Genomic DNA, 8,957 nt, shown 5'->3' with positions numbered 1-8,957 from the left:
AACAGTGGAAAATTATAGGATTTATTCCTGCGATTATATTAATTTGGCTTTTACAGTTCTTGATGATGGTAGAGTAAAATACTTGCATAAAAGTTTGTAATATTTAGGACGTTTTTTGAATAAAGACAATGACAATTTTTTTTACTCTGGTGAAAATCGTGTTCCCTTCGCTTTCGTAAATGTTTTATATTTTTTGGAATAAACCAATTTGAGTATTGTATACCGCGTGTCTTCGGGACCTACTTGTAAGGCAGTAGATATGGTCCGAAAATACTTTAGTAATATCTGAAAAATAAAACATTAATGAATATTACTGTTCGAGCAAGAAAAGTAACTTGTTGAGTAGGACATATAAGAAGCGGTACATTTGTCCCGTACATAACGTCAAAAAGGAAGAGTGGCTCAAAATTATATATTGTACTACTTTAAACTTTATGTCGCGGCAGTCGCGTTACTCATTCTCCGTGGTTAACTATAGGACGAGGACAGAGAGGTAGACAATTACAATAGGACGTTATTTTACAATGAACATTATGGTACTGCGTTTCGAGTCGCGAGTCAGAGGAAAGTATTTTGAGTGTTATCATTACAAAATACTGTAAGGCGCACATTAAAGCGCCTCGCTTCAGTACGCCTCGCCTAATTTGAAGTAGGACATTGTACCGGCTCAATGTTAAAATGAGGCTACTCTTACAAACTCTTTTTCATGTCATGTCCTACCCAATTCTAATTAGTAACTATACGTTATCAAATATAGGATGATAATTTTGACAGCTCCTTCACATGAAGTTTCGTATTTTTTCGGTAAAATTTACTACAGGTAATATCATATTTTATTTTGAAGTGCCACTCATTATCATAATGAACAATCACGGACTATCGCAAATCGCCATTGAAATAAAATAAATCGATAATATAAAAATTTGCATTTAGATTTAATTATATTATTTTTGCAAATATTCGAGTTGTTTGTAATTTATCACATTTATTGGTAAAAATCTATAATTAATATATCTAATGTTTTCACGATTTAAATAGTTAACACAATGATAACTGCAAGTGGTGTAGGGTTTAAAAAACATAAATGGAAATGGCTTACCAATAATAAATAGATAATTCAATAAAAAATATTTATATCATCTGAACATACCAAATAATTATGCAACTATCGATATCAAGTTTTATAAAAATGGTAATCGATAATCGAATACGTTCAATAACGATTATACCTTAGCCTCATCATTAGTGTGATTTGTCAAAATTAACATCCTAAATTTTAAAAGTTTTAGTAAACATTTTCACAACTTTAAGTAAGATATGTATATAGCATTACCGGTGAGATATGTGCTTCTTTCGGCCATTAAATCCATGTTTTCATGAAATGAATATCCGGTGTATAATGTTCTGTAACATAATTCGATATGAGAGACATGAACGGACAGAAAAGTGAAAGCCGAGATCTTTAGAGAAGATTTTCTCGTAGTGTCACGCACGTTAAAAGCCCTTCCCGCTAGAAAAATGCCTAAATAACAGTATCGATGCATAGCACTGTCTATTTTATATTCAGATTCACAATTAAAATACTATCCAGGGGATAAAAAGCACCCAGCCTATCTTATATTATTGCAACTTTGTCCGTGTGCCAAATTCGCTTAGCACACATATATTATACACACATTATAAAAAAATTAAATAAAATTATATTAGTAAGCACTCAGGCTGCTGTTGTGCCTGTCGCCTGTACTTTTAGTCCCAACTTACATACTTTTTAATACGGTGGCATGTAACCACGCAATATCCCTTTTTAGTTACTTTTCCAATTAACAAAGCTAATAGAAATGTTTCCTCATCTGAATTCACTCTATTACTAACTGTCCAAAATGCGTAGCCAACTGTGAGCCCGCTATGCGGAACGCTTGCACCCACGCTTGTTCGCTGCACTTCTTGGCGCAACATGTGGAAAACATCTTACCTAGATTCAAAGTGGGAAATGTAGTTCTACATAAAGCACCAATATATAATTTATAACAGCTCTCAAAGTGCTTATGTATATGTGTGCAAGTTTTTTATGTATATTCTTGTCCTCTGTTAAGAGTTTTGTCGAGAACTTTAATTCAAACTTGAAACCTTTTGTCCTGCCAGGATTTCCACCTATAACTAGTTGCTTTAGGGACATAATGTAATGGTCCTGAAAAATAATACAATAATTTATTAAAATATAATAAATAATAAATGATGCCATGTATTTATAACACAATACAAATGCAAGGAATTAGTCCATTAGAGATACAGCTCTGAAATTTGTTTATTCAATAGTCAAACCAAAATAAGTATATTAAACCAAGATGACGTAATAACGACAATCTTGTCTACCAACAGATTTTTCATAGTTTAAAATCAAAAATGAATATCGCATAATTTTAAGGTATGCAGATTCCCACACGTATTTTAAAAAAGACTATTTAAATGAGCAGATTTCGCCATCGCGGTGACTGAGTAAATATTATGTACGATTTTAATGAGTACTATCGATATTATTTTTATAAAAATATAAATGTCATTTACCATCAATCGCACAACCAAGATAACATGAGACATTTTGTCCAAATATTTTATCAGTTCCTTAGCGCGTGCAAAACAAATAACAAAGCCCGGGGTGAATTAGTAAGAAGGCAGCGGTGGTCCGTTTGAATAAGCAAAGTTCTTTCATTATTGAGGAAATCGTAATCGAACTTATCGCACACAAACTGCAATGGGAAATTTGAAAATTTTCAACCGGAATTCAAATTACGGAAACAAGGCGATATTGCCACTTAATGCAATAAATATTTTAACATGCTTATGAGAAAATAGATATGTAATTTATTGGAAACTAGAATAAAATTTAAAAAGTATGCGTTGTTTTGTTTATAATTGTATTAATAAAATGGAAAAATTAAATTAAGCTTCAGTTGTCATGTTACAACAAAAGGAGAACTTTAATATTTTACCATTTAATAACAATCATCAGATATTGTGGCAACTCGTTTGAAATTGTGTCAGACGACTTGCCACAATCTCTGTCAATCGTGTCAGTCAATTTTTATCGTATTTCGTTCGGAATTTTCAGTAATGCATATTTTTTTAATTAATTAAAATAGCCTCTGACATTTGTTTTATGTTTTTACTTATCTAATTTAATTACGTACATAATTATTTTATAAATAGGGATAAAAGGCATGATTAGTGTTTTGAAAACTTATTCTCCAGTGTGCATCCTAACCTGAAAGTATCTTACAACAAAATTAATTTGAGGTTAGACCAAAAACAAATAGAGTGACTGTTTGAGAGTGACATACCCCTGACTCTGTGTGTGTGAGCCGGTAAGTCGTGAATGTGATTCGTAAAGTTGTTAATTTTGGGGACGACTACAAATGAATTTCATATTGAAATCATATTAAGTAAGGTGTGACATAAAGCTTAATTCATTAAACGCTTTGTTTCTAAAGAAACATTCCGTTAATCCAAATCTAAATTTAGGCTAGTGTATCCATAATGTTACGCTTCACAATAACGCTTGTGTTCCGTTGATACAGTACAATAAAAATATATTTTGATGTGCTGTCTCTTTCTCACCTATGAAAAGTGTAGAAGTTTCGTCGTTCGTACTCTTTCTTTTCCTGTTCTGGAACGCGGCAAACGTGAATCCGTATGTACGCATCCATGCAAATCAATTTTATTGTTGTTTTAATTCTTCAGACATGAGTTCCACGGGTTTAAACAAAGTGGATTATGAAAATGAAAGTAAGACGCTCGATAAACAGCAGATTGAGGAGGAAGAAAAAAGAAAGTAATGTTAAAGTCCGACGATGTAGCCGAGGCGGTGTCCGAGTTGAAAAATGAAGCCGAAGGTCCAGTGAAGTCTGCGCTTGCAGGAGACGTGACTGAGCAAGGCCGGGAAGTGAAGCCGAAGTACATACCCATCGGAGCTATAAAAATGCCCGGCTTTTTCACAAAAAATTCTGAAAAGGTAAAGTCAAAGGTGAGTTAGTTTTGGGCAAAATTGCAGTTTCTTCCAGTGTCTAGTTCATTTGTGATTTCGATGACATAGGCATAACTTGTTTGTAATTTTACTTACCCCCAAACATACTGACGGCAGGTACTGGTGCGCATGATGTAGCCACATTGTGGCAGGGCGCGATTTTATAGGTATATCGTGTTAAATAATACTCCTGGATAATAGTCGTGTTTTTTTTTTAATACCTTGGAAAATGTAGCATGAACCTGATGGGTGGGTTCCTAAACGATGTTCACTACCACTTGACCTTTGAAGAAATAGTAATTGGTAACACTCATTACAGGTACCTAAAAGTTGCATATTATAACTTTGCTAATAAAACAGCATTCATCTAGTAATTTTTGTAGAAATTTGAACATAACTAATAGTTTTAGTCTCATACAAAATTTGAACACCTCTAAATAAAATTGTATGGCTATATAAAAATATCCAGTATGGTTTACTATATTTACTTATATTGGAGCAAGTTAGTGCTCAAAAAATATAAAAAAGAAAAGCTACTTCTTAATTTTCACTTATATGGTATCAATTGCTAACTAATTATATTTTTCATTGTGAGTAATAGAACATAAATGGTTTAATTACTACAAATTCTATCAATCACATATTGACTAATGGAAATTGTCTTGGCTTTCAAAATAAAAAAAATATATTGTTAATTTAGGTAATAAATGTAGATAAGCATGGCGAGACTAATTGTTAATAAAGCAGAGTACTTATTGAGGGGTAACGTGTTGTTGAACCACACCCTCTATAAATAATAAAATAATTGACAATAATATATTTTCATTCAGTTTTAGAAAGTATAAGAAATGCAATATGAAAATTAAATTATATTATCTTGCAGAGTACTAAACAAAATCAAATTAGTGAACAAGCAAATTTAATAGTCAGGAGATCAGGGGATTGTTTTACAGGTGGCATAGTTGTACTGCATGTGCATTAAAGTAACACTCTGAGGTCATGAGTTCAAAACCCTGGTCGGGCAAAGTGATATTTGGGTTCTTCTTCTCAGTATCAACTCATAATCCAGAATTTGTGTCTGATACGGCGATAAGCTCGCCCTACCACATCATAGGATGGAACACACTTGGCAAAAAGTGGGTTCCCTGGTTCTGCCTCTGCGTACCCTTTCAGGGATAAATATGTAATGTATGTTTGCCAGTTTTTAGGAGATCAGGGACTGATCTATAAATCTTTGCTCTTAGAGTAAACATATTGTTTGTCATGATTTACAGGATGAAGAAGTTATTGAAAAAGAATCAGAAATTCAAAAGCTCGAGGAAAGTACTAAACCCAAGACACACCGCTTACAGTTTTTGCATTCATGCCCTCTGACTAAGTTTTTACATCATCCACAACATGAAAATGGTCAGTATATTTTACACAGCTTCAATATATTTTTTTTTTAATAACAAGATTATTTTCAAAATATTAGGCAATATTAATTAAAACAAATAATATTTTTGTTACAGAGGATGCAAAGGCTGAACGAAAAGGATTATTTGTTCTGAAATATCCAAAACTTTTCCAAAAGAGATCTGACAGTGCTGAAGCTGTCTTGCGTCTATGGAAACACTTGATGGAAAAACTTGATCCAGCAAATGATGGAATGAAAAAATGTAAGTTGGAACCAATTGTATGTTTTCAATAAAACAAAGGCTCGGGAGCTTTTTTTGTTTTATTATTTTTACAATGTACATGTTTTGTTTTCAGGAAACTGAGGAAGGCAAGGTTGCTACCAAACTTCCAATTTAAAGAAAGAATTCGTCAGAAGAAATTTATTATTGGTAACATATGATTTATTTAAATTGTTTTAGAGAAAAAATTCCTAAGTATAAACAAGGGAAACTTTGTCACTTTGACAATAATTGAGATTAAATGAAACAGAATGTGTTTAATCCACCAATCAATGTCTAGTGACATCACATCTGTTATGACAACTCTTTTAGGTTATAGTTGTAGGTAAACATTCCTTAATTGCGAAAATTTATTGAATTTAACAAATAAAAATAGGAGTGGTTCATAAAAATTTTTTCAAGTAAGTGATGTGTCAAGACTGTAATTTTTTCTCTAAACATTGATGGCATTGCTATGAATATCTGATGTTATGATTGTCCATTTTTAGCAGTTCATAGTAACATATACATTTAATATAAATATTTTTTATATTATGGCTGCCACTGTTTATTTATCGTGATTTTGCACATGTTGAGTAATAATAATAGCAGATACTAAACGAGAAAACAATCACGTAAAAATATATCTAGAAAGTCAAAACTTTCGCATTTATGAATGCCAGGGATATATGGCCAGTGACATACAGTGTACTGTCACTGGGCACAAAATTAATTTGAAATGAAAGCAAAAATAAAAAAATATCATTTACTAATGTTGTGTTATAATGTAACGTAATCAATAACAGAGAAAGTAGATGCTATAACCAGCAGGTCTAATATGTTTAAAATTAATTATAAGTTCCGAACATGAAAGGAAGTGGGAAGTGTCAAGATTTAAAGTAAATATGCATTTGCTGTGCTTTCTCAAAAGGCTATAATTTGTTTTGTTTATTGAATATGAATATACTTACTATCGGAGGAAATACTGAGAAGCATTTTTGAGAAACAATATTTTAAAATTTATACTACAGATGACATAGTGGTATGTATTGTGGCACTCTTGGTACTCTTGTGACAATTGTTGCATTGGATTATGCCTACGGACCACCTCTTGAGGCCCTTGCGCCTCGGACGTTACATCACCGCTTCTACAAGTTGTGGACCAGTTGAAGGGTAACCTCATTATAATATATTCAAGTCATTGTGATTTTAATATAAAGTTGAAATACTTCATGCTGTAATATTTTTTAGGATTTTGGATGAAGGTGTTTATGTTTTATGGGTTCCGTATGCTGTACCACCAATAGGTGAGAGAAGATTTAATGATGCTCAGCCCTTGAACAATATATCACTGTGTTTGAATGGAACACTCAAAACACATGAACCAGGACCTCTATGTACAATTTTTAGGAGAATGGAACAATAACTGGTGAAGAAGACTGCCTTACATTGGACATTGTTACTCTCACGATATGAGAATGATTCCCATTGCCTGTTGTTGTTCTAATAATAGGAGCTAATACCTTTGCTGGTGGAATAAGCCCTGCTCAGCCTTCTGCTCTGTATGCACGCACTTAAGGAAGTTATATTTGTTGCCAAATTTTAGACTTGGGCCTTTTGGTTTCTTGGCCCTTGATTTATTTCTAATTCAAAATACCTCCTACGTCAGGAAACTACGCATTAAGTGATTTATTAGTTTCCTTACAGTGGATTAGCTTAAACATTGACAATTTTGGCGGGGATCCCAAATCGGTAACATTATTAGGACATAGAGCTGGTGCCACTTTAACAGCTGCTTTAACCACTTCAAATCAAGCACAGAAATTGTACTCAAGAATCTGGCTTTCATCACCGTCTGTTATATTTCCGGGAGACCCACTAGACCAGTCAAAAAGATAACGAACAGTTCAAACACCTTAGTAAATGCAAAGATGCTGAATGCCTGCGACGAGGTGTCTGCAACTGAATTATTGTCTTATACGCCAGATACCTGGTTAGGAGATAATAGCGGACTATGCCTGTTTCGATGAAACACAAGCTCTTGGCTGGTATTAGATGGTGATTTGTTAAGATTACATGCTTACGAAAGCTGGGATCTTCAGAGAGGAACGAAAAATCTGGAAAAGAGAAAGTTTTAAACCTATGGTATTTGGAACTACACAACATTCTAGTCATTCTGATTTGCTCAAAATGAAACATTTAAACTGACATCGGAAATGGTCGAAAATCGTTAATGAAAGCATAATTGGTGAAAAAAAATATAACTGCCTCTGTGTTTTCACATTTCAACAAAACATATGAAGGTCTAGTTGAGTTAATTTCGGCAATTCGTACTTTGTGCCCGTTAGTGAGCCTGGCGCGTTTACGATTGAGCACCGATGTACGTGGTGTTAGATCGGGTGCCGGAGGAGGTGCGGGCGGTTCGGGATTAGCTGATGTTAATTCCGATGTAGAAGCTATACTTGGCACATTTGAATCTGAAATGCCGAACAGCGCCTTTTATGGCAGCCATGCAGCAACTCTTCATATATGGAATGGAGTGTTGCGGGACCTGAAACGGATTAATAGCGGTAGGACAAGATTTGCTTCCCCTACATGGCCTACCTGTTTGTGATTTGCTTATTCGCGAAGACATAGTGCCAAGATATGCACATGTTGATTAAAAATATTTACGCACCAAATTCGTTAGTCCGAATTTGCTGAGATTTTGTTATTGTGTAACTTTTAGCTTAGTTCTTATCGTCTCACAATTTAGCGATGTGTGTAATAAGTTTTCAGTATGTAATGCACGTGTTAATAGATGAAATAAAACCCTTATTGAACAATGTTGAAGAAAAAATATTTATAATGAAATATAATTCCAAAGTACAATGTATATTCACACGTTAACGTTTTGACTTCCGATTATTATGATAATGTAAGTAAAATACTAAATAACGTTAACCATAGAATAAATTATTGATAATACATTGTTAAGGATAAGTTAAGACTGATAAAATTCCAATGAAAAAACTATTGATCTCTCACGAATCTGGCGGCCGTTTAGTAATTTTTGGGCAGCTTACCTTAATTTTATTTGTTTATAAACGCGTAAATACTTTTAAGTCAATGTCTCAATTTAGGTCTCAACGCATTTGTCTAATGAAGTTAATAGCATAATCTAGCTGTAAGAACTTTAATAGTGCAGAATATGCTTTTATTGTATTATATCAGTAGGAACAGTTGGAGTGTATTGTGTCCAATTCATTAAAATTATTTCAGCCATAATATGTTTACAGTGT

General features: G+C 33.3%; 1 pseudogene; it reads left to right on the top strand.

Annotated features, from left to right (window-relative positions):
• Positions 1–3,343: 3,343 nt before the first annotated feature.
• On the top strand, positions 3,344–8,490 carry LOC119193111 (annotated as a pseudogene).
• The last annotated feature ends 467 nt before the right edge of the window (positions 8,491–8,957 follow it).

Source organism: Manduca sexta, unplaced genomic scaffold (genome assembly GCF_014839805.1).
Source record: "Manduca sexta isolate Smith_Timp_Sample1 unplaced genomic scaffold, JHU_Msex_v1.0 HiC_scaffold_3608, whole genome shotgun sequence".
NCBI classification, from domain to species: domain Eukaryota; kingdom Metazoa; phylum Arthropoda; class Insecta; order Lepidoptera; family Sphingidae; genus Manduca; species Manduca sexta.
The sequence above is the reverse complement of the archived record's forward strand: the minus strand, read 5'-3'. Positions and strand labels throughout refer to the sequence as shown.